This window comes from Taudactylus pleione, unplaced genomic scaffold (assembly GCF_031769625.1).
Source record: "Taudactylus pleione unplaced genomic scaffold, aTauple2 ptg000006l, whole genome shotgun sequence".
NCBI classification, from domain to species: domain Eukaryota; kingdom Metazoa; phylum Chordata; class Amphibia; order Anura; family Myobatrachidae; genus Taudactylus; species Taudactylus pleione.
The window spans coordinates 18507711-18532591 of record NW_028284409.1 but is presented as its reverse complement, the minus strand read 5'-3'; the positions used below and the strand labels follow the sequence as shown (position 1 = coordinate 18532591).

General features: G+C 37.4%; 1 pseudogene; it reads left to right on the top strand.

Annotated features, from left to right (window-relative positions):
* The first annotated feature begins 24060 nt into the window (after nucleotides 1-24060).
* LOC148543104 (5S ribosomal RNA) lies at nucleotides 24061-24179 on the top strand (annotated as a pseudogene).
* The last annotated feature ends 702 nt before the right edge of the window (nucleotides 24180-24881 follow it).

Below are 24881 nucleotides of genomic sequence, written 5' to 3'. Positions count from 1 at the left end.
CAGGGAGGCACGCCGCCGGCACGCCCACCAAAGGGGGCGTGCTGTCAATCAACATTGACAGCACGCCCCCTTTGATCGGACACAACGAGCGAAGGACTTTCCTTCGCTCGTCGCGTCTGGCGCATGCACACGACGGAGCTCCCTCCGTCGTGCGCATGCTCAGTCCATAACATCGACCCACTTGCGAGCAGACAGCCGCTCGCGAGTGGGTCTGAATCAGGCCCTTAGTGTGCAAGGTTGGAGCAGCATCACCAATGTCATCAGTTTGGGATGCAACGCTATTTTGTACCCGCATATGCGTTGTCGCATGTTTGCGTTTTACGGTTTCTGGGCGCACCATAGCCACAGTATGAAATCACTATTCAGTGAAATACAGTATAGTACAGAGCCCTACCGTGTCCAGAGCAGACAGTGACAAAAAAAAAATATACAGTACGGTACAGTATATTCTTTTCCAGGGATCGAACCCCGGACCATAATTCTACCAAAGTGATCACCTAACCACTAGCCCACACGACAGCTACAGTACAGTGAACCACAGAGAGTGGCCTCATCCTTGTGCACTCCTCCCGCTGCTGTTTTTAATTAAAAAAAAAAAAGTCATACTGTAATGCATCCCATATCAGTGAAAGCTGTGCGTGCATCTAATTATTCTACAGTGTCGGTTATACCATGACAACAACTCCGGCAACTTCTCTACTATTCAGTTACTGCACCGTACCATATGTACAATACAGTATGTGCAGTGATTTGTACAGTATATTATGCGATATTAAAAATACAGTATGGGTTGTGCATTCATGCAAATGCTGTGAATATGATAGACATTAAGTACAGTGGAGCACTCGCCACCCAGCGGTTAAGCACTATATTACATGCAATTAAAAAAGTGGAGCACTCGCCACCCAGCGGTTAAGCACTGTATTACATGCCGTACCATATCCTTCGTTGAAGAATACCACAGTATTCCACAAGTCCATGGCGTGACTCAGAGGCCTGCACGTCACGCCACAAGTCTGTGGCGTGACTCACGCCATGCCATGAGCAACAAAATAGCTGGGCAGATCTGTATATCAAGTCTTAAAAAGAGTAACCCCACTCATTATCTTACACACAAACCAGCCAATTACAAATGTTTGGGTCGTATTAACTACAGCTCATTGGAGGTAGAGGACTCATTCGCACATCTCCAATCAGGTAAGAGATTTCATATAAGGTACCCTCTCATTTGTTCCAGCAAATTCATTGTTTATTTTATTAGATGTCCCTGCAGTTCCTACACAGGTCTGCTAATCATGCCACAATTGAAGGAAAGGAATCTGCTCAACCTGTCACCAGACATCAATAGACATGGATTGTCTACAATCAAGTATAAAATGAATGAACATGTGCCTTTACAGTGCAGAAGTGATGATCAGGGGAAGGCATTGTTACAGCAAGAATCAAAATGTATACACACATTGAACAATGTGCAAAGAATATAGTGGTTTCTTTTTCATATTTAAGTTATAGGAAGGTTTCTACATCTACAATCCATGAGAAGATAGTGGCCCTCATTCAGAGCCGTACGCTCTGAGCAGAGCGCACGCTCTGAATGAGGGCCGGGCTCCATTTTCATGGAGCGTCCTCCTGGACGCTCAAATAGCTGTGGGTCACCACCCACAGGCTATACGAGCGTGCATTGTGATGGCCGCGATGGTCGAGACCATCGCGACCATCGAATTTGCGAGCCGGAGCCTGCGGTTGAGGTTTTCAACCGCAAGCTCCGGAGTGATTTTGGCTCTATCAGAGCCAAAATCACTCCCACTGACATCACTAGTGATGTCAGTGGGCCGGCTTCTGATGGGAGGCGTTCCCGTGGGAACGCCCCCATCAGGGAGGCACGCCGCCGGCACGCCCACCAAAGGGGGCGTGCTGTCAATCAACATTGACAGCACACCCCCTTTGATCGGACACAACGAACGAAGGACTTTCCTTCGCTCGTCGCGTCTGGCGCATGCGCACGACGGAGCTCCCTCCATCATGCGCATGCTCAGTCCATAACATCAACCCACTTGCGAGCGGACAGCCACTCGCGAGTGGGTCTGAATCAGGCCCTTAGTGTGCAAGGTTGGAGCAGCATCACCAATGTCATCAGTTTGGGATGCAACGCTATTTTGTACCCGCATATGCGTTGTCGCATGTTTGCGTTTTACGGTTTCTGGGCGCACCATAGCCACAGTATGAAATCACTATTCAGTGAAATACAGTATAGTACAGAGCCCTACCGTGTCCAGAGCAGACAGTGACAAAAAAAAAATATACAGTACGGTACAGTATATTCTTTTCCAGGGATCGAACCCCGGACCATAATTCTACCAAAGTGATCACCTAACCACTAGCCCACACGACAGCTACAGTACAGTGAACCACAGAGAGTGGCCTCATCCTTGTGCACTCCTCCCGCTGCTGTTTTTAATAAAAAAAAAAAAAGTCATACTGTAATGCATCCCATATCAGTGAAAGCTGTGCGTGCATCTAATTATTCTACAGTGTCGGTTATACCATGACAACAACTCCGGCAACTTCTCTACTATTCAGTTACTGCACCGTACCATATGTACAATACAGTATGTGCAGTGATTTGTACAGTATATTATGCGATATTAAAAATACAGTATGGGTTGTGCGTTCATGCAAATGCTGTGAATATGATAGACATTAAGTACAGTGGAGCACTCGCCACCCAGCGGTTAAGCACTATATTACATGCAATTAAAAAAGTGGAGCACTCGCCACCCAGCGGTTAAGCACTGTATTACATGCCGTACCATATCCTTCGTTGAAGAATACCACGGTATTCCACAAGTCCATGGCGTGACTCAGAGGCCTGCACGCCACGCCACAAGTCCGTGGCGTGACTCACGCCATGCCATGAGCAACAAAATAGCTGGGCAGATCTGTATATCAAGTCTTAAAAAGAGTAACCCCACTCATTATCTTACACACAAACCAGCCAATTACAAATGTTTGGGTCGTATTAACTACAGCTCATTGGAGGTAGAGGACTCATTCGCACATCTCCAATCAGGTAAGAGATTTCATATAAGGTACCCTCTCATTTGTTCCAGCAAATTCATTGTTTATTTTATTAGATGTCCCTGCAGTTCCTACACAGGTCTGCTAATCATGCCACAATTGAAGGAAAGGAATCTGCTCAACCTGTCACCAGACATCAATAGACATGGATTGTCTACAATCAAGTATAAAATGAATGAACATGTGCCTTTACAGTGCAGAAGTGATGATCAGGGGAAGGCATTGTTACAGCAAGAATCAAAATGTATACACACATTGAACAATGTGCAAAGAATATAGTGGTTTCTTTTTCATATTTAAGTTATAGGAAGGTTTCTACATCTACAATCCATGAGAAGATAGTGGCCCTCATTCAGAGCCGTACGCTCTGAGCAGAGCGCACGCTCTGAATGAGGGCCGGGCTCCATTTTCATGGAGCATCCTCCTGGACGCTCGTATAGCTGTGGGTCACCACCCACAGGCTATACGAGCGTGCATTGTGATGGCCGCGATGGTCGAGACCATCGCGACCATCGAATTTGCGAGCCGGAGCCTGCGGTTGAGGTTTTCAACCACAAGCTCCGGAGTGATTTTGGCTCTATCAGAGCCAAAATCACTCCCACTGACATCACTAGTGATGTCAGTGGGCCGGCTTCTGATGGGAGGTGTTCCCGTGGGAACGCCCCCGTCAGGGAGGCACGCCCCCGGCACGCCCACCAAAGGGGGCGTGCTGTCAATCAACACTGACAGCACGCCCCCTTTGATCGGACACAACGAGCGAAGGACTTTCCTTCGCTCGTCGCGTCTGGCGCATGCGCACGACGGAGCTCCCTCCGTCGTGCGCATGCTCAGTCCATAACATCGACCCACTTGCGAGCGGACAGCCGCTCGCGAGTGGGTCTGAATCAGGCCCAGTGTCCCTGAATAATTTTACCTATCTTTTCTAGTTTTTCTAAGTTCTATTCCTTAGGCATATAATTATTCATTATTACTATTAGTACCTTAGTTTGATATAGTATATGCTCACATTGTGTAAATAGTGTACTGACACTCTGTTTGTCACAAAAGGTTCATTTATGCCTTTCATTGTAATAGGACCATCGATGTTTAGTATAAAGGATTAGCTTACCTATGCATTTTTCCTTCGGTTTACCCCCTGATGCTTTATGTAATTTTTTTCAGTGTTGATGTCTCAAATTTTCAGTTTCAAACCCAGAGTCTATTGGGATGCTGGAGCTGTTGTGCTACCTGATGACATCATCTACTATTCCAGGGGTTTGACCGATTGAGATGCACATGCAGGTTGTTTCAGCTATAAAGTTATGTGAAGTGTTTAGCCTTTTTATGTCCTAGTAAAAGAGCTAAGCCTCTGAAACATTGACAGCATAATGCTGTGGTAAACTTGGTTTATTTCAGTTGCTAAGCTGAGTGCCTTCCACCCTTCCATTTCTTATATTTGTATAAATATATATATATATATATATGTATGTATATATAGGATGCCGGCGCTTTGCATCCTGGTGGAATCCTGATGCCGGCATCCCCACAGGTTTAGGATACTGTTGACTGTCAATCAGTTTCTTTATCCTCACCCTCTGCCTAACCTAACCCTAACCGTCCCTCCACATTGCCTGAACCTAACGTCCCTCCCTAGTAAATAAACCTAACCCCCCCTTCCTGCAATGTAAACCTAACCCTCCCCCTTAGTGCCTTAACATAACCCTTCCCCTAGTTCCTAACCATAAAACTTAACCATACTGCTAACTCTACTCCTAACCCCACTACACTTAGCTTCGGAATTCTGGCGGTTGGGATGCTGGTGTTTGGATTCTTTGTTATAGGTGTCAGCATTCAGAGCACCATAATGCCCACAGTCAGGATTATGACCACATCTATCAATATATATATATATATATATATATATATATATATAGTCAATGTTCCGGCACTCAATGGTAAACAGAAATACTAATCGCAGGTGCCATCGACAGTGTCACAAATGTGCACCAAAACCACAACAATTGAATCGGCAGCACTCTGGTGAAATAAATACTACTCACATAGCTGTAGGATGAAGCAACGTTTCAGCGCTCTTTATTGGCGCTTTTTTCAAGCTGGTAATACACAAATAAATGCAAAAGCAAACCTTAAATAGCCGGCTGATGCTGCAGCTGACTTCCACTCACACAGGTGTGCTCTGCCAAACAGTGGGCGCACTGGACTCTACGTCATAACAACCTTCCCTGGTTGGCATGGTGATATAACAACAACCCAGTCCACAGTGTCACATGACATAGATGCAAACAAATGGCAATAATAACATGTTAACAGATCAACAAACACATAATGTAACAATACATTTAAATAAATCGTATTAAAAAACACAGGGAAGCTGCTGCTAGACTGTTTGCACAACACTGAACACTTTTTGTTACGTACAAACATGAAACATGAAAATATCCAATAATGAAAAGCGAAAATTTGGCAGACAGAATCAAAACCTGACCTGAAAAAATATCAACTCATAGCAAATTCATATAGGTCCAACCTATCAATGGCCACCCATAAATGAAACATGTTTAGGTCACCAAAAACACCTAATGACGCTATGCAGGTAATGAAAGAAAGGTGTATTACAACATCTAAAGGCCATATTAAATGAAACATTGTAGTCCCAGGTTCTCATTCAGTCCATGCAGTGACAAAGTATCTAGCCTCATTAACCAATTAGCCTCCCGTTGCAATAACCTTTTGCTGCGGTCACCTCCCCTGACCGATGATCCTGTATCGCAAAGAAGTGATATTGTGCTTAGCCACAGCAAAATGTCTTGCAAGAGGTTGCTCGCTGGTGCCATTGGCTAATGCAGCACTAATGAATGAACGATGTTGAGCCATTCTAACACGTAATATGCATTCAGTCTTACCAATATACATTTTAGAGCATGGACATGTGATGGCATAGACTATAAATGTGCTGGTACAGGTCAAATGATATCTGATGTTATATTTGGTCCCAGTATACGGATGGAAAAAAACAGAGCCTGTTTGTAAAAAACCACAGGTAGTGCAGTTCGTGCATCTAAAGCATCCCAATTTGGTTGTCCCCAAGAAGGTACTAATCTTAGATTTATTATTGATGCCCAAATTAGTGATATCATTGCGGACCAAAATGTCTTTCAAGTTGTTACCTCTACGATAACAAGACATAAGCCTCATCTCCTTTAATGATGCAAGATCTTTATCGGTGTTAACAATATGCCATAATGATTTGGCCTTACGATCAATGACTGGACTCATATGATTATATCTATTGACCCAGATATGTCTATTACTAGACTGATCTTGTACAATCTGATCAGCCTTAATCAAATTGTCTAAAGGGACTGTCAATGACTTCTTTTTGGCTTTCTCTAAAATGGATTTTTTATAGCCTCTCTCAGAAAATTTGTTGAACATAAAGTTCAACTGTTGTATACCTTCCTCATAGTTCCTTGCTATCCTGAGGCTGCGTAGAAATTGAGAATACGGTAATGCATTTTTTAAGGGAGCAGGATGAGCACTACTGGCCAACAATAGATTGTTTCTGTCAGTATCCTTAGTGTATAATGATGGAACTAATCTCCCCTCCTATTTAGTAATAGTAACATCTAAGAAATTGACAGACTTCGAACTTGTAGTATAAGTGAATTTGACAGGTCTGCCCAAACTTATACCTATCAATGACGTCAGAAAAAGACAATGCATTGCCTCTCCATACAATGAACAAATCATCGATGTAGCGATAAAATGCCAAAATTCTATCAGCAATCCCTGAATCAGTAAAAAATACTTCTTGTTCAATGGCGTACATATATGCATTAGCATATGATTGGGCCACATTGGACCCCATCGAGCAGCCTGATAGCTGCAGATAGTAAGCACCATCAAACAAGAAATTATGAGTCAGTGTAAGTTCAAGAAGATGCATAAATAAATCCACACTGGAACCCTTAAATAAGGGGTTATCACAAATCAAGTTCTTGGTAGCCTGCAGACCCTCCGTGTGTGGAATACACGTCTAGAGGCTGCAGACATCAACTGAACATAACATACACTCGGCTGGAATGTCAGAAAGTGCCCTTAAGGACAACAATAAATGGTTAGTGTCTCTTAAATACGATGGTTTAGCCTGTATACCTAGCTGCAACAAAGCGTCCAAATATGTAGAGATAGGTTGGTACAAAGACCCTCGAGCGGCAATAATAGGCCTCCCTGGTGGTCTAATGGGGTCTTTATGGATCTTAGGTATCAAATACAGTGGGGGCCTGATAGGATGTTTCACGTCAAGGGCTTTCTTAATCTCTAATGACACAATACCTTGAGCAGAAGCTTCCAAAAGTAATGTGTCAAGTTCATGTTTAAATTTAACCGTGGGGTCAAAAGGCAACTTCCTATATGTTTTATTGTCACTTAGTTGTTTATTGGCTTCCTGTCGATAGTCATCTATGTTTAAACAACCAGGGCACCACCCTTGTCTGCCTGTCGAAAAGCAATGTCATCGTAAGAAACTAATTTTTTAAGGGCCATTTTTTCATCTTTGGATAAATTCCAAAATTTAGGAACTTTGGACATAGGATCTACACTAATAGAACCCTCCAAGAGCCGTATAAAAGTTTTAATAGATGCATTATAGCTGATTTGATCGAAGGGACTCTTATCTTGCAATTTCAATAACTGTGGAGGTAAAACAGAGGGAGCAGGAAGTGAATTGGCAAAATGTTCTTTAATTTTCAAAATTCTATTTAACATATAAGTTTCTTTCTTCCACTCCATATTGTCAAAGGGGACGGTAGGTACAAAGTATAATCCTTTCCTAAGGACAGATAATTCAGTGTCATAAAGTGTGCGATTAAATAAATTAAATTCTAAGTACTGCATCCCCTGGGTGGCCTTCCTCTGCCTTTGGTTCTGTTGACCCCTGCAGGTTGGTTTGGGCTTGGATCTAAAAAACGGGCCCTAGTACGGTTGCCAACTGGTGATTGAGTATGTGCCTTTGATCTAGATTTGCGTGAAGTATCAGTTTCACTTTCAGTAGTCACACTGTCCTCTGATGTATTAGATTGTAATTGGTAATGAGGTCTCATGTCTGATTTATTATGTGCACCAGTTAGCCAGGTGTAAACATGTTGTTGCTCATAATCCAAGGTTTCCTTTTTCTTTTTCTCTGCCTTGAATTTAATCAGCTCATTTTTATAAAGTTCCACTTGTGCAGTTAACTTGAGCAACCAGTCATTTTGTTTATCCACCTGTAATGTGGGTATATGCAATGCCTCAAAAATTACAATCTTTTCTATTAGGACAGCCATTTCTCTTTTATACTCCTCTATCACAAGAAGCAGGAGATCAAAAGAACTCTTGTTCAACACTGAAGTCCATTTTTTACAGAACTCAACATTGTAACGTCCTATTGTGGGAAAAAAATTTATCCTAAACCCACGTGGGATCATCTTATCTTTATAATAATTAGACAGCGTAAGTCCATGATAGAAGTAATCCAATTCCTTCTTTTTTAAACAAGGCAAATCATTGTATAGCTCTAGTGTAGTGGGGATCGATACATGATCAGCTAAATTCTCAGTAAAGAGAATAGTGTCCGCTTCTGATTCTGAGAAGCTCAAAATGGATCCCTTTTCCAAAGTGATATGTTGGTGTAAGCCTTCACCGTTGTCGTTAGCCATATTGCTGTATCAAGTGAAAACAACAAATTCAAACTAGGGTGGGTATCTAGGCAACTAAATGGCCACAACCTGTACCAAGATGATAATGCAACAAATCAAACATGTAGATAGATGACTTTCAAGGACAATCTCAATAATAGATGTTAAGTCAAACTGCATACACCAAAAAAGTCCAGCACAAAATCCAACTTCGGTGCCCTGAAAGATAACAAACTACAGTCCCGACTGCATCTGCTCGTCCAAGACTTCTCTAGTCTGTTACATCAATATAGTCAATGTTCCGGCAATCAATGGTAAACAGAAATACTAATTGCAGGTGCCATCCACAGTGTCACAAACATGCACCGAACCACAACAATCGAATCGGCGGCACTCTGGTGAAATGAATACAACTCACATAGCTGTAGGATGAAGCAACGTTTCAGCGCTCTTTAATGGCGCTTTCTTCAAGCTGGTAATAATTTGGGCATCAATAATAAATCTAAGATTAGTACCTTCTTGGGGATACCTAAATTGGGATGCTTTAGATGCACGAACTGACCAAATATAACATCAGATATCATTTGACCTGTACCAGCACATTTATAGTCTATGCCATCACATGTCCATGCTCTAAAATGTATATTTGTAAGACTGAATGCACATTACGTGTTAGAATGGCTCCACATCATTCAGCCATTAGGGCTGCATTAGCCAATGGCACCAGCGAGCAACCTGTTGCAAGACATTTTGCTGTGGCTAAGCACAATATCACTTCTTTGCGATACAGGATCATCGATCATCTACCCCATTTGGTCAGGGGAGGTGACCACAGCAAAAGGTTATTGCAACGGGAGGCTAATTGGATAATGAGGCTAGATACTTTGTCACCATGTGGACTGAATGAGACCCTGGGACTACAATGTTTCATTTAATAAGGCCTTTAGATGTTGTAATACACCTTTCTTTCATTACCTGCATAGCGTCATTAGGTGTTTTTGGTGACCTAAACATGTTTCATTTATGGGTGGCCATTGATAGGTTGGTCCTATCTGAATTTGCTATGAGTCGCTATGTTTTCAGGTTTTGATTCTTTCTGCCAAATTTTCGCTTTTCATTATTGGATATTTTCATGTTTCATGTTTGTACGTAACAAAAGTGTTCAGTGTTGTGCACAAAGTCTAGCAGCAGCTTACCTGTGTTTTTTAATATGATTTATTTAAATGTATTGTTCTATATGTGTTTGTCAATCTGTTAACATGTTATTATTGCCATTTGTTTGCATCTATGTCATGTGACACTGTGGACTGGGTTGTTGTTATATCACCATGCCAGCCAGGGAAGGTTATTATGACGTAGAGTCCGGTGCGCCCGCTGTTCGGCGGAGCACACCTGTGTGAATGGAATTCAGCTGCAGCATCAGCCGACATTTTAAGGTTTGTTTTTGCATTTGTTTGTGTATTACCAGCTTGAAGAAAGCGCCATTAAAGAGCGCTGAAACGTCGCTTCATCCTACAGCTATGTGAGTTGTATTCATTTTACCAGAGTGCTGCCGATTTGATTGTTTTATATATCTATATATATATATATATATATAAAACAAAAGGTGAGAATAAGCGCCTATATAGTGTAATATTAAGTGAAATATGTAGCACACTCTCTCAGAAAATGGGCATGCATACCGTAATCACCCAGAATAATAAGGATTTGTTTATGAGTCCTTTTTCAGGTTTCACCAGGTTGGTCCTCTTATGTACCCAAAAACTGCTGGTTAAATACTCCAAGCATAGGGTTTAAGAAGAGAGAACACTTCTCATAGTGTAGTATGTTTAAAAGAAGTTTAATCCAAAATACACACAACACACATAAAGAATGAAGAATTACATTAATGAAAATTCAAACAAGCTTATCTGATGGTAGCTTGTCTCAGAGTCTAGGGGTACACCCACAGTCCTCAACGCATTTTGTTCTTAATGCAGTTAAAGCTGGACTTCTTCAGGAGGATTCATATGGCAACCCCAAGCGCTGTCTTTAAAGATAATTACTGGTGTCCATAAAAGGTGTTTCCGGTAATCGCCACCATTTTGTTGAATACCGCGCATGCGCGGGATTAGGTAACACCTCGCGAGTCTCCAGAGGAGGAAGACAGAAACCTAAAAAGGAGAAGAAACCTCAAACACCACTAACAGGATCAGACATACAGAAACAAGGGATTTTTAATTTATCAAACCACCAATTGTCTAACATAGATGTCTCCCTTCTGAAGAAAGTGTTCTCTTTTGCCCCTACAGCACGAGCAAATAGTTTTCAAATGTTCATTGATTTGAACAAATATACAAGGAATCTTACATTAAAAAGATGCTTCCTGAAAAAGGATACAGGCATCTTAACAAATTATGAGGCAGCATCAAAATCAGGATTGAAACTTCCATCAAAGTACTATCCTTTAGAATCAAGAGCACACAAATAGAAACCTTCTATGACTTAGTGAAAAGAGATCTATGCTCCATTGATACTAGAGCCCCTAAGAATTCTAATTTATCCAACTTTGAGAAAGAAGCATTAAAGAAATTAAAAAATAATGTGCAATTATTCTTCAAATGGGTAGATAAAGGGGGTGGGCTTGTCATCCTTAACTGGAATGATTATATTAAAGAAGCCCAGAGACTTCTGGGAGACCCAATGTCCTATAGGGAACTAGAGAAAGACCCTACTCCAGTGTTTATAGAGGACTTACGGAAAATTTTAGAGGAAGCACTCCACACTGATATTATCATTAAGGATGGATATCAATTTTTGATTAAAAATAATCCAGTCATCCCTACTTTTTACGATCTGCCTAAGATTCACAAAAGACTAGTGGATCCCCTGGGATGCCCTATAGTATCAGGGATTGATTCTCTGACCTTGACCTGTTCAGAGTACGTGGAGAAGTTTTTAAATAAGTATGTAGGCACTTTAGAATCCTTTGTAAAAGACACTACGTTGATTCTACAAATACTGAATACTATACAGTGGCAAGATGGTTTTAAATGGGCCACGGTAGATGTACAGTCCCTGTACACCTCGATTCCACATAGTAAAGGTATATTCATAGTAAAGGTATATTCAGCTGCCGTGACTTTTTAGAGGAAGATGTTTTAATGAGTCAAAAACATAAAGATTTTATCTGCCTTTTAATGACATTCATTTTAAGTCATAATTATTTAAAATTTCTAGACCGATTTTATATTCAAATTGAAGGTACAGCAATGGGTACTGTTTTTGCTCCCAGCTTTGCCAACCTTCATATGGGAAGCTGGGAGCGTAAATATATTTATGGAAACCATCTTTTTAAAAACCATGTAATTTTGTACGCCAGATACATAGCTGACATTTTAATAATCTGGGATGGCACAGAAGCTGATTTTATGTCTTTAATGGAGTACCTTAAATTAAATGAATATAATCTATGTTTCACATATAAATTCAGTGAACATGAAATTGAGTATCTGGATTTGATATTAAGTAGTGATAATTGTGGAATTAAGAGTCATAACTATATCAAACCGATGGACACAAACAGTTATGTACATTTCAAAAGTGGACACAAAAGTAGTTGGAAAACAAGCATACCATTCTCCCAGTTTTGTCATCTACGAAGGAATTGTACATCCATGGATACTTTCAAAGAACAAATGGGAATTTATTCTAACAGGTTTCGGGAAAGAGAATACCCAGAAGAGATCATATGTCAAGCCTCAGAAAGAGCGACCAACATGTATCGAGAAGATCTTTTGGTCTACAAACCTAAGAATACAAATAATAGCAATCCTATCTTCATCACTCAATACAACAGCAAAGAGAAAGAAATACAAAGAATTTTTATTAAACACTGGAATATATTAAAAACTGATCAAATTCTTGGTAAAGTACTCCCTGACAAACCACTACTAGCTTTCAGGAAAGCCAATAACTTAAAAAACTGCCTTGCTCCCAGCAATTTAAAGCCATTACAAACCAAATCCATACAATGGATTAGACAAACTAAAGGTTTTTTTAAATGCAATAATTGTAACATCTGTAAGTTTGTAAATAATAACAACAGCCAATTCTCTAATCATGATAATACATCTTATTTTAAAATTATGAGTTTGATGAATTGCATGAGCAATTGGGATATATATATATATATATATATATATATATATATATATATATAATTGAATGCCCATGCTACTTGAAATATGTGGGCAAGACAAAAAGAAATGTAAAATTGAGAATCCAAGAACATATACGAGGAATCAAAAATAGGGTTGATAACCACTCTGTCCCTAAACATTTCTGCAAATATCATAATGCAGACCCCACCGGTTTGAAGTATAAAGCCATAGAATATGTCTCACTGGGGGACAGGGGTGGGGATGGGGAAAATAAATTGTCACAACATGAAATGTTTTGGGTTTTTACTTTAAATATAATGGCCCCATTTGGTCTTAATGTATCATATGAGATTGCACCATATTTAGAATTTCTGATTTTTAGTAAAATAATTTTGTATATTTTGTGGATTTTAGTAATATTATATTTGTAACCCTATTTTTAAGATATTTGCATGTATTTTTAACATCAATGCACTGATTCCTGTTTTATATATAATCTGTTTTGTATGCCAATTGTATCCTCCCTCCTTAATATGCATCCTCATTTTAGTCTATATTATTAATTTTATTCCATTTGCTGCTAGTGTCTTTTAAAAAAATGTCTAGCTGCTATATTTTTATTATTGCAATTATGCCTGAGTAAATATGTATATGAATTATGCCAAATATTGAACTAAAGGGCAGCCACTATTATATCTATGGAGGTACTTCAACAAAATGGCCACTGAAGGTGGGACATCTTTTGATTAGCACTATATTAGCAACAATGCCTTTTAGGAAAAGGTGACAAGTATTTGAGTCAAATATATATAAACAACTAGCCTTCAAAGGAAAGACATGAGGGCAAGATTTGTTGCAACTATTTTAGCCCTTAACAGCACCGTTTATTATAACAGCTCCGTTTATTGTATTACAACGCCATGTCTCCGGCGCAGTGTTTACTGTGCATGCGCGGGTAAACACAAGATGGCGCCGTGATTCGCGCATGATGTCTCATACTTCCTGGAGACTCGCGAGGAGTTACCTAATCCCGCGCATGCGCAGTATTCAACAAAATGGCGGCGATTACCGGAAACACCTTTTATGGACATTTGTAATTATCTTTAAAGATATATAAGACAGCGCTTGAGGTTGCCATATGAATCCTCCTGAAGAAGTACAGCTTTAACTGCATTAAGGATAAAACACGTTGAGGACTGTGGGTGTACCCCTAGACTGAGACCAGCTACCATCAGATAAGCTTGTTTGAATTTTCATTAATGTAATTCTTCATTTTTTATGTGTGTTGTGTGTATTTTGGATTAAACTTCTTTTAAACATACTACACTATGAGAAGTGTTCTCTCTTCTTAAACCCTATACTTGGAGTATTTAACCAGCGGCTTTTGGGTACATAAGAGGACCAACCTGGTGAAACCTGAAAAAGGACTCATAAACAAATGCTTATTGTTCTGGGTGATTATGGTACGCATGCCATTTACTGAGAAAGTGTGCTACATTTTTCACTTAATACTACACTATATATGCACTTGTTCTCACCTTTTGTTTTCTATGACTTTCCGGGATCATAGAACAACTGATTCTTCTGGAGAACATACAGCTGCCACCACAAAAACGGGATTTTAGTGGATCAAAACATTCATATTGTCATAAAGTAACTGTTTTTACACAGAAACATATGGGATTGAGCGCTGCTTCAGTACCATACTGTATTATTTATATATATATATATATATATATATATATATATTCACAATTACCCATAATGCGCTAGTATCTTTAAAACAATCAATATAATATAATCATTAAATAATACTTAGTTAATATAGGCTGCAATCTCAAAGTCTGTCCTTTTGCCAGTTCAAGAACAAATGTAGTTTTAATAGAGTTTGGAGGTCTTTAGGCTGTGCCAGATTAATGTCTTTGAATTAATGCTTCAGTAACCTGGATGGATATGTTCCTTGGAGATGTTTTCTGAAGATGGAGGATTTGAGAGGATTTCTTCTATAGATTTCTATAATGAGACCCTCATACCAGAGTTCACTCAAAAGACAGAATCAATAATTGTACAGTATATATCTTTAAAATTATTTTATTCATAAAAGTTTTAAAAGGATCTTACATAGCAAATACATACTGATTTAGGCAGGCCAAATGTTAAACTTGATGTGTGAGCTCATATACACCAATTGTGCCCACCTTTCACTACTGCATTAATCACCCATGTGTGTTCTGTTTCTCAGTCAAATGATAAATGACCCATAGTGTCCAAAGTTCTCATTTTGTCCCCCCAATCTAATTGTTCACTTCCTGTTTGTGCTAACATTACTTGCTGTCCTTAATGATGCATTCAGCACTCTAATCATAAAATAAAAATTAAATAAAATAAAAAAATTAGTTATTTTATTTATCTAATTTTGATTGTTTTTTCCTTAATTAATATTTTGATGATGACAAACTACTTCCTTTTTGTGTTTCAAGCCACATTATGGATTAGTGTATTAGTTTATTAGGAGTGATTTCAATCACTTTCTAGCCTAGCCATTCTGTTTGTGTTTCAAGCCTCTCTCCCAGTTCCCGCTCTTTTATGAGAGCCATATGTTCCAAGCATCATTGTGAATGTGTATGAGTGATTGCAATCACTTCCTATTTGTGTTCCAAGCCTCGTTCATGTGAGCCATTCCACATACCTAAGGTACATAAAAACAAAGACTGCCATCCTGGAAGACCTATAACATCAGGAATAGATTCCCTAACATCTAATTTATCACATTATGTGGACTTAAAACTACAACCATATGTGAAGTCCTTAAGATCATATTTGAAAGGTTCTACAAGTTTATTAAGGGAATTTCAATATTTAATTTGGGATTAATCAAACAAATGGATAACAATAGATTTACAGGCACTTTACTACTCCTTACCACATAGGAAAGGATTAGGAGCAGTTGATAAAATATTACAACAAGATCAGAATATGTCTAAAAACAAAAGAGAATTTATACTTGATAGAATTAAATAAATACATGAACATCATTTTTTTTCAATTTGAGTGTGAGTTTTTCCTCCAGAAGCAGATGACAGCTATGGGTACAAAATTTGCCCCGGCATATGTAAATATTTTTATGGGGGAGTCGCAACAAAGTTTATTTATAACACAAATATTTAAACTAATAACTTTAGCTTTTATCAGTACTATATAGATGATTTGATTTTAGTGTGGAGAGGAGATGAATTGAGTATTGAGGAATTTGAATCTAAGATTATTGATAATGATTTTAATTTAAAATTTACATATAAACATCGTGTGAAAAGTATAGATTTTTTAGATCTCCAATTAGAGGGACAAAGTAATGGTCATATAAGTACTTCAAAATTTTTTTTAAAAGAAACTGATACTAACAGTTAAATACCCTTTAAAAGTTGCCACCTAGCCAGGTGGAAAAATAATGTTCTCTACTCCCAATTTTTGAGAATAAAAAAAAATTGTAGTAGCTGAGACCAATTTTGGAAACAGTCACAAGTATTGGAGGATAGACTTATAAAAAGGGGGTATAACAGCAATGTACTAATAAAGGAAGCAAAAGTAAGAGCATATCAGAAAGATAGATTGGATCTGTTAAAAATAAAGTCCCCAGTAAAGGAAGAGAGGCACTCTAATGGAAGGCCCTGTGTAACACAATTTAATAAAGAGATTAAAGCTATAAGAAAAACATTGGAAAAACATTGGAAAATATTACTAAGAGATCCAGTGTTGGGTCCTCATCTCCCAGAAAAACCCTGACTGATCTTTAAAAAAGAAACTAATCTAAAAACTGTCCTAGCCATTAGTATATTGAGACCAGAGAACAGGGATCCAAAACAGTATAATGAGGGTTTCTTAAATAAGAAACCATGGTGTTACCCTCGTAACAAATGTATTTGTTGAAAAAACATGGAAAAACACCCTTGCATTATAGATGAAGACAATAAAAAGACCCTAAAACTTAAAGATACAATAACGTGTACTTCAAGCTATGTCACCTGTGGGTGTGGACTCCACTATGTGGGGAAAACAAAATGAAGTATAAAACTCTGCATACAAGAACACCTTAGAAATATTAAAAACAAGATGAGAAAACATAGCCTTCCAAGGCATTTTCTAGAATATCATAGTTCAGATATTAAAGATCTAAAATGTACGGTTCTAGAGCACATTAAAGCAGACCCCAGAAGGGGAAGTAGAGATTTAAATCCTACTGGATCTACAACCTCAATTCATTGGTTCCAAGAGGTCTGAATGAAGGAATAGATATTGTATCATCTATTGATAAATAACTGTTAGATTAATGTTCCTGGTGAATTGGTGATCATTTGCTGTAAAATCAAATTTTTGTTTTGCTATTGAACAATGTGTATCTAAACTGTCTGTATTTAAATTCTATTTAAATTTTATATGAACAATGAAGAAAATTGTATCGTCATGTATTAATTCAAATATGTACATTTGTTAGAAAAAGCCAATTTGTTTTGTACAATGTACCCAAATGTATTTACAAACTGTTTATATAATAGAACAATATATACTTATACATAATTATACAAATAGATACACTCAAGTTTTATTATTGATTTTGTGAATTCATAATTTTGGACAATTATGGGACTCCAAAGTGTAATCATATAGGAGGGGATGTTTTGTGGGGAACACAGAGTTGAAATTATCTTTGTGGGGTCCATGGAGCTCATCTCCCCTATTGTATATACATATCTTTAATAAAATAAAAAAGTGTATGTGTGTGTATATATATGTATATTAATAAATAACAAATATAAGGGTTAAAATAAAATATATCACTAGTAGGGATACACAGAATACACATTAAGGGTAAAAGTAAAAACACACATTTAGAATAATATTACACAATATGGAATTGCTCACATGAAATCGGCTTGGAACACAAACAGGAAGTGATTGCAATCACTCCAGATACACATTCACAATGAGGCTTGGAATACATGGTTCTCATAAAAGAGTGGGAAATGGGAGAGAGGCTTGAAACACAAACAGAAAGTGATTGAAATCACTCCCATTAAACTAATACACTATAATTCATAACGAGACTTGAAACACAACCAGAACGTAGTTTATCATCATCAAAATAGTAATTATTGAAAAAAACAATCCAAAATTAGATACATGAAATAACTAAACTTTTTTATTTCATTTATTTTTTTACTTTATGATTAGAGTGCTGAAGGCATCATTAAGGACAGTAAGTAATGTTAGTACTGGTAGAAAGAAAAATAGAATTTTGGATATATACTGTATATTTAATTAACATAAACAGGAAGTGACACAATTAGATAGGGGGATAAAACTAGAACTTTGGACACTATGGGTCATTAATTATTTGACTGAGAAACAGAATACACACGGGTGATTAATACAGTAGTGAAAGGTGGGCACACATCAAGTTTGTCAACAGCTGGCCCACCTAAATTATTCTGTATTTGCTATGTAAAATCATTTTAAAACTTTTATGAATAAAATAATTTTAAAGATATATACAAGTATTGATTCTGTCTTTTGGGTGAACTCTGGTATGAGGGTCTCATTATAGAAATCTAAAGAAGAAATCCTCTCAAATCCTTAATCTTCAGAAAACATCTCCAAGGAACATATCCATCCAGGTTACTGAAGTGTTAATTCAAAGACATTAATGTGGTTCATCCTAAAGATCTCTCTCTCTCTCTCTATCTCAATAAGTGATTGTATTCAAAGCATAATGGTAATTAAACAGACATCATCAACATTTCAAAGTCTTTTGACTTTTTCTTCAGGATGTATCCTGTAAAGCATATCAAACATAACTAAACAAAACTAGCAGTGCATGTGTCTTACCTTATATTCACATAATGCCATAGCTTCTCTCCACGCCGCACTGTTCCAGGAGGAGGCAGGATTTCTGCATCCCTGAAACTGGAACTGACGTGGACGATGACACTCATGGTTGCCAAGCAACCCTGGATGCCACTGCACTCTCCACAGGCAGAGCGGCTCTGAGGGAACAAAAGGCAGATACATAAACAGTGCATATGAAAGACCATGTGCCACTGGCACATGGAATAAAAGTGCTGCATAAAAATACTGAATTTAAAAACAATGAGAAAGATATCCTCATACTAAGTCTGAATGTATTACAATAATTAATGTTAAGTATTGAACATAAGTTCTTATAAAAAGTATCAAATGTATGCACTATATTGCAAACATTACCAATATTAATAATACACAGTAAACGGAAATCATAATAACCAACCTACTGCACTTTATTATAGCAACAAAAGTTGCAAACCTATCTTGCACATCATGTTATATAGCATTTAATGTATTTTATTATGATTAATACTATCATCCCAACAGAATCACTAACTAGCTTAATACTACACTTACAAAAATTAATTTAATGCCATCATCTCATTTAGCCCCCTGGGAGCAATTGTATCTAATCGATGATTCCAGCAGGGGTTTGCATTGGCTCAATTTCCTCCTGCAGTCACCTTCCCTGATGTCTTTAGGAATACGATCTATTATTTTATACGTCAGCAATACCAATCTATGCTGTGTGGTCTTAAAATGACGTGCAACAGGCTGATCATTCTCACGTCCCTCTAGTGCTGCCCTGATGGTGGAACGATGAAGTGCCATCCTCTCCCTAAACATTTGAAAAGTTTGGCCCACATAATAAAGCCCACACAGGCACATAATGATGTAGACAACATAATGTGTCTAATGTCATATTTGCGGCCCATGTGCAGATGTTTAAAATAACTACCCAGTTCTAAATATCTACAGGTAATGCAAGAAGCACACCTGTAGCACCCGGGTTTTCTAGTTTGGAGAGAAAAGGATGCATTAGATGTCTGAGGGGGTGTAGTAATTTTAGATTTAACTAAAATATGCCTGATGTTGTGTCCATGTTTATAACAGGGCATAATTATCTTGTTTTTAAAGACTGGTAACTCCCAGTCACCAGAAACTATTGGCCATAATGCTCGAGTAGCTCGAGGCAGTACTTGACTAGCCATGGTATATTCTGAAACAAATGGAATCCTATCTGCTTTTGACCCTGTTCTTTTATGACTTAAAAGATCTGCACTGGGGATCATAAGTACTGTTCTTTAGCATCTTTAAGGATAGTCTCAGGAAATGGAACTGACTAAAAGATTGCTACAACAAGGCTATAGCAAGAGAAGTATCAGGAAAGCCCAAAAAAGCATCTCACATATCAATAGAGAATCTCTGATCTTCTCGGAAGGTATACAGAAAAAAACAAAATCAGATGAGCTGATTGGAAATTTTTGTAAGGAGTGGAGAGACATTCAGAAAATGATCCAGAGGCATTGGCCCATTTTGCATCTGGATGGAGATTTATCTCAGACACTAGGAAGCAAAGTGGTTATGGGATGGCGAAGATCCAAAAATCTCAGATACCCTTGTGAGTAGTCACTTTATTAGAAGGACTAAAAATGAGAGAACAAATAATGGATCATTCTCATGTTGATCCTGCAAGGCATGTCAATACATGATTAAAAGGGATTACATAGTGGATAAATATGATCAGAGGATACAACTGAAAGATAATATTAATTTCAACATGATGGGGGTCATATACTGCATTACTTGAATTTGTGATGTGAAGTAAGTCAGCAAGACCTCTAGGCCAGTTAAACATAGGATCCTAGAACATGCAGGGACAATCAGAAATGCCCCATCAGACCTAACTAAATTCAAGAAACTGACTTCTGTGGCATGACATTTCTATACACACCACAAAGGAGACCACAAAGAGCTTCAAATCTTTGGACTTAAGCTTGGGATCTGCGTAGGAGACTTGACACAAGAACTGATCAAATGAGAGAGTGAATATACATTTAAATTGGGTACTTTGGCCCTGAAAGGAATGAATGTGTTCATCAATTATGGTGTGTTTTTATAGACCCATCTCAAAACACACTTATTTCAACTTTATCGGGTTAAGATACAAATTGGACCACATATACATGCAACTAATTACTCCAGAAGAGGTTTTAAATATTTTAAGCACACACACAATTTTAATCACTGATTAGTTAAAATAATAAGTTCACATACCATTTTATTTACTATATATATATATATATATATATATATATATATACATATGTGCATATGATTTAAGTCACTTAGTGTTTCTTATAATTTTATCCATCTCTTACTTTTGTTATATAATTTGTCTTGGATGATGGTCATACACAGTTTTTCCATTGTCACATATGTGGATTACTCACTTATGATTTAGTCACAATAAATCCTATCATAATTATGAGCCACAATCCGCTCAATATTGTATATAGCAGCCATCTTTACTATGTCATTTGAAAATAATTTTATGTTAATTTTGGTTGTCTTAACACCTGTCACTTTTCTAATTAAACACATTCACAATTTTTATAATTTGAGAAATATGTCCCACTTCTGTGTTATACTTTATACTCAAAGTACTGTATGTAGTCTATAATATGGTATTACTTTATAGCACGAATGTGGAACCTCTAATTGTATTAAACCTGTTAGGATAATTATATATGCTCTCCAAGGAGGACATATACATTGATGAGGATAAGAAATGAATGACCCTTTTTAAGCCGAATTTGTTTCATGCTCAAGAGTTTGGCTTTTTAGTGAATTTGGATCAGGTTCTCAGGACTTTCCTATGAGCCATATGAACTCCTGATTCTGTCCTAACTAATCTCTCTCATTTTCAGAAATGATGTTTCCTCTTGTTTTTTATTTATTTATTTAGATAACATGTCTCTTCTTTTCCATTTTTCCCCTCCCCTTTTCCCCCCTTCCCCCCTTGAGGCCATTTATCAGCATTTTCCCTGCCCACTATGTAATTACTCTAAACCTTTAATTAAAGCCACCCAGATGAGAACTGTGTATTTTTTGTCATTTTAAAACAATCAGTTTCTGTGGAATATGTATCCAGTTCAAACCATCTAGCTGAGATTTATCTGATTGTTTTTTCTTACAAAATACTGGACCCAGTGGAATACTTATTGAGCCACCTATCTTCAGTATGATTAGGAGGTAATTTTTCAATTTTTTTAAATAAATATCTGTTGACATCCTCATTTATTTATTACATATGGAACAATGAGATCTGATAGATCTGTCTAAAATCAACTTAATGGATATTGAAATGATATCATTGTGACAGATTATGTTGTTTGACTAAGAGGCCAGTGTTTCACAATTCCCTGTTTATGAGGTTTTGACTTAGGGGCTGTTTTTCAGGATTTTACTGTTTAATGTGTAAAACCCTCTAAAATCTATCTAAAGCTATTCAGCCGAGGTTTGTATATCCATTTCTCCCTTTATAATAAAAAGTTCCTGTGGAACATTTACCCAGATATTTACTCTCGGCATGAATGGAAGATCACATTTTGTTTTCACTATGTATACATCGGCTGATATGCTTATTTATTTAATATATATGGAGTGATTATATTAGTCAGACTCATCCAAATGTTCATTATGGGCACTGGAATTATATTATTATGATGGATGGCAGTGCCTGACCCAGGGGTGGTCCCTCTTACCAAGACCTATGATCAGCTTAATGACATCAGACAATATTCCCACTAGAGTTGTACAATTCATTTTAAAAGGAACGACTTGTATGTGTCATGGCAGTGGAGAGGTGAGCATTCCACCCGAGAGGTGAAACATGCGTCCTACACACCACATACCCATGTAGTTCTGGTCTGTGCATGGACCAGATCTCACATCCCTAACCCAGATACCATATGTATGAATAACTGACTGACTGCCGCATCAGTACAGCTGATGGGGTTCAGATTTATATGCATATACTTTATCCCATTTGCAACATTTTATATGTGATGATTGCTCTGATAGATGACTGACTGCCATGTTAGCACAGCTGCTGGGGTCTAGATTTATCTGTATATACCTTATACTGTTTGTAGCATTTTAGTTGCTCTGCAACTTGACTTAAATTAGAAAAAGTCCAACTCTATAACTTTGTATATAGCTGACTGACTGTTGTGTCAGTGCAGCTGCGGAGGTTCAGATTTATCTGTGTATCTTATACCCTCTTTGTAGTGCTAAATATCTGATGGTCACTACAAACTGGATTTAATTTAGGAATATGTCCATCTCTACAACCTTATGAGAATTGTGCCCCCTTCTCTATTTTTCTCTATAATATGTTTACTCCATTTATTGAACATATAGGAAGTGAGGGTCATAACCCCTGCTTAATTTTACCTTATCTGTAATGCTTATTTATTGAAGAGCCCAACGATTTGTGCTTAATTATTACCTTGAAGAACCTGACTGCATGACAGAAATATAATTGAAGACATACTGTACAGATGCCTGTCAGAATGGTTATAAAACAAGATTGAAAAGCATGTAAACTATGCATATGTATATATGTGATTTTTTTTTGATGCAGGTAAGATAACCGATTGTACTCTTTTGTCCTAGGATAAGTGCTATATCACTTCTAATGCTCATATTATAGCTAGGATATTTCTACTGGCTCTGTGTTATAACTCATTTCATTGGTCAGATTAGAACCAGGTTTTATTCTTGGGGGTCTCCCTGGCATTGGAATAAACATATATTCTCAAATGCATCATCATATGTTCCTGTTATAACCAAAAATTAATCAGAGGGTTTGAGCCTTCTTCCTATAATATAGGTATAATCTGGCTAATCCTAAGAGAAGGAGACAATTCCACATATACAGCATCAAGGGGTAACTATGCATTATCCTTATTAGAGATGTTCATATGATACAACAATTGTATTTATTAACTTACTATTATAATTTGATTTAGTCAGTTGGAGATGGATAAAGATAAGTCATGTTGATCTATTCAATTGTACACATGTTGTAGAACACAAAAAAAAGTTATGTAACCATAGACCATACAAATATAAGATTTTTCATATGTGATACTTGGACAATGTATAAGCACTGAGTTTTATTTGTGATACAAATAGAGTATGCTTGTACAATACTTCTTTTGACTTTGTATTATTTTTAACAAAGCGGACTCCTCATGCGAGACAGTCCAGGGCATCCAGACTTTCATAATAAATATCCAAACTACAGCCATACCATGCTGGATATGCCCAATCTTGTCTGATCTTGGAAGCTATACAGTATTGGGCCTGGTTAGTAGTTGGATTGGAGACCACCTGGGAATACTAGGTGCTGTAGGTAACTTCAGATACGTTTTGGACTGGGACGGAATGTATTACACAGCATAGTGTTCATATATCAATCAAAGTCTGGTAATCACAGGGTCATTATGGATATCATTATCCTACATATATTATTCAACCTTATCGATACAGTTTTTTGAATCTTACCAATATTTTGTAGGAACTTTATGATTTAAAATATTTTTGCCACACCCACCTATTTGCTAAGGAGATCTGTTTAATTTTAAGGAATTATATTACAAGTAAATTTTTATATATCTGGATTTAAGAGTGCCCCAGCGATTAGCCCTTCTTGTTTTCTTTTTCTTGGTTCATACTAATATTTGGGCTTTGGGAGCACCACCAACACAGTGCTATGCTACAAATTAAGTATTGAGATAATATATGGTTGGTTCGTAATAAATTGACACAAAATATGAAAAAAGTTCAGTGCGGTACACTCCCTGTGTGTTTGAATATGGACTGAGTAATATGGTTATATTGTGCATTTAAATGTATGTACAATATAAACAGGTGAATCCTTTAAAGTCTAGGTATAGTGCCCTGACTTTCTTCATACACACATATATATATATATATATATATATACACATATGCTGTGTGTGTATATATGTATATATATATATATATATATATATATAAATATATATATGTGTATAAAACAAAAAAACAAAAAAAAAAGTCAGTGCGCTAGTACAAA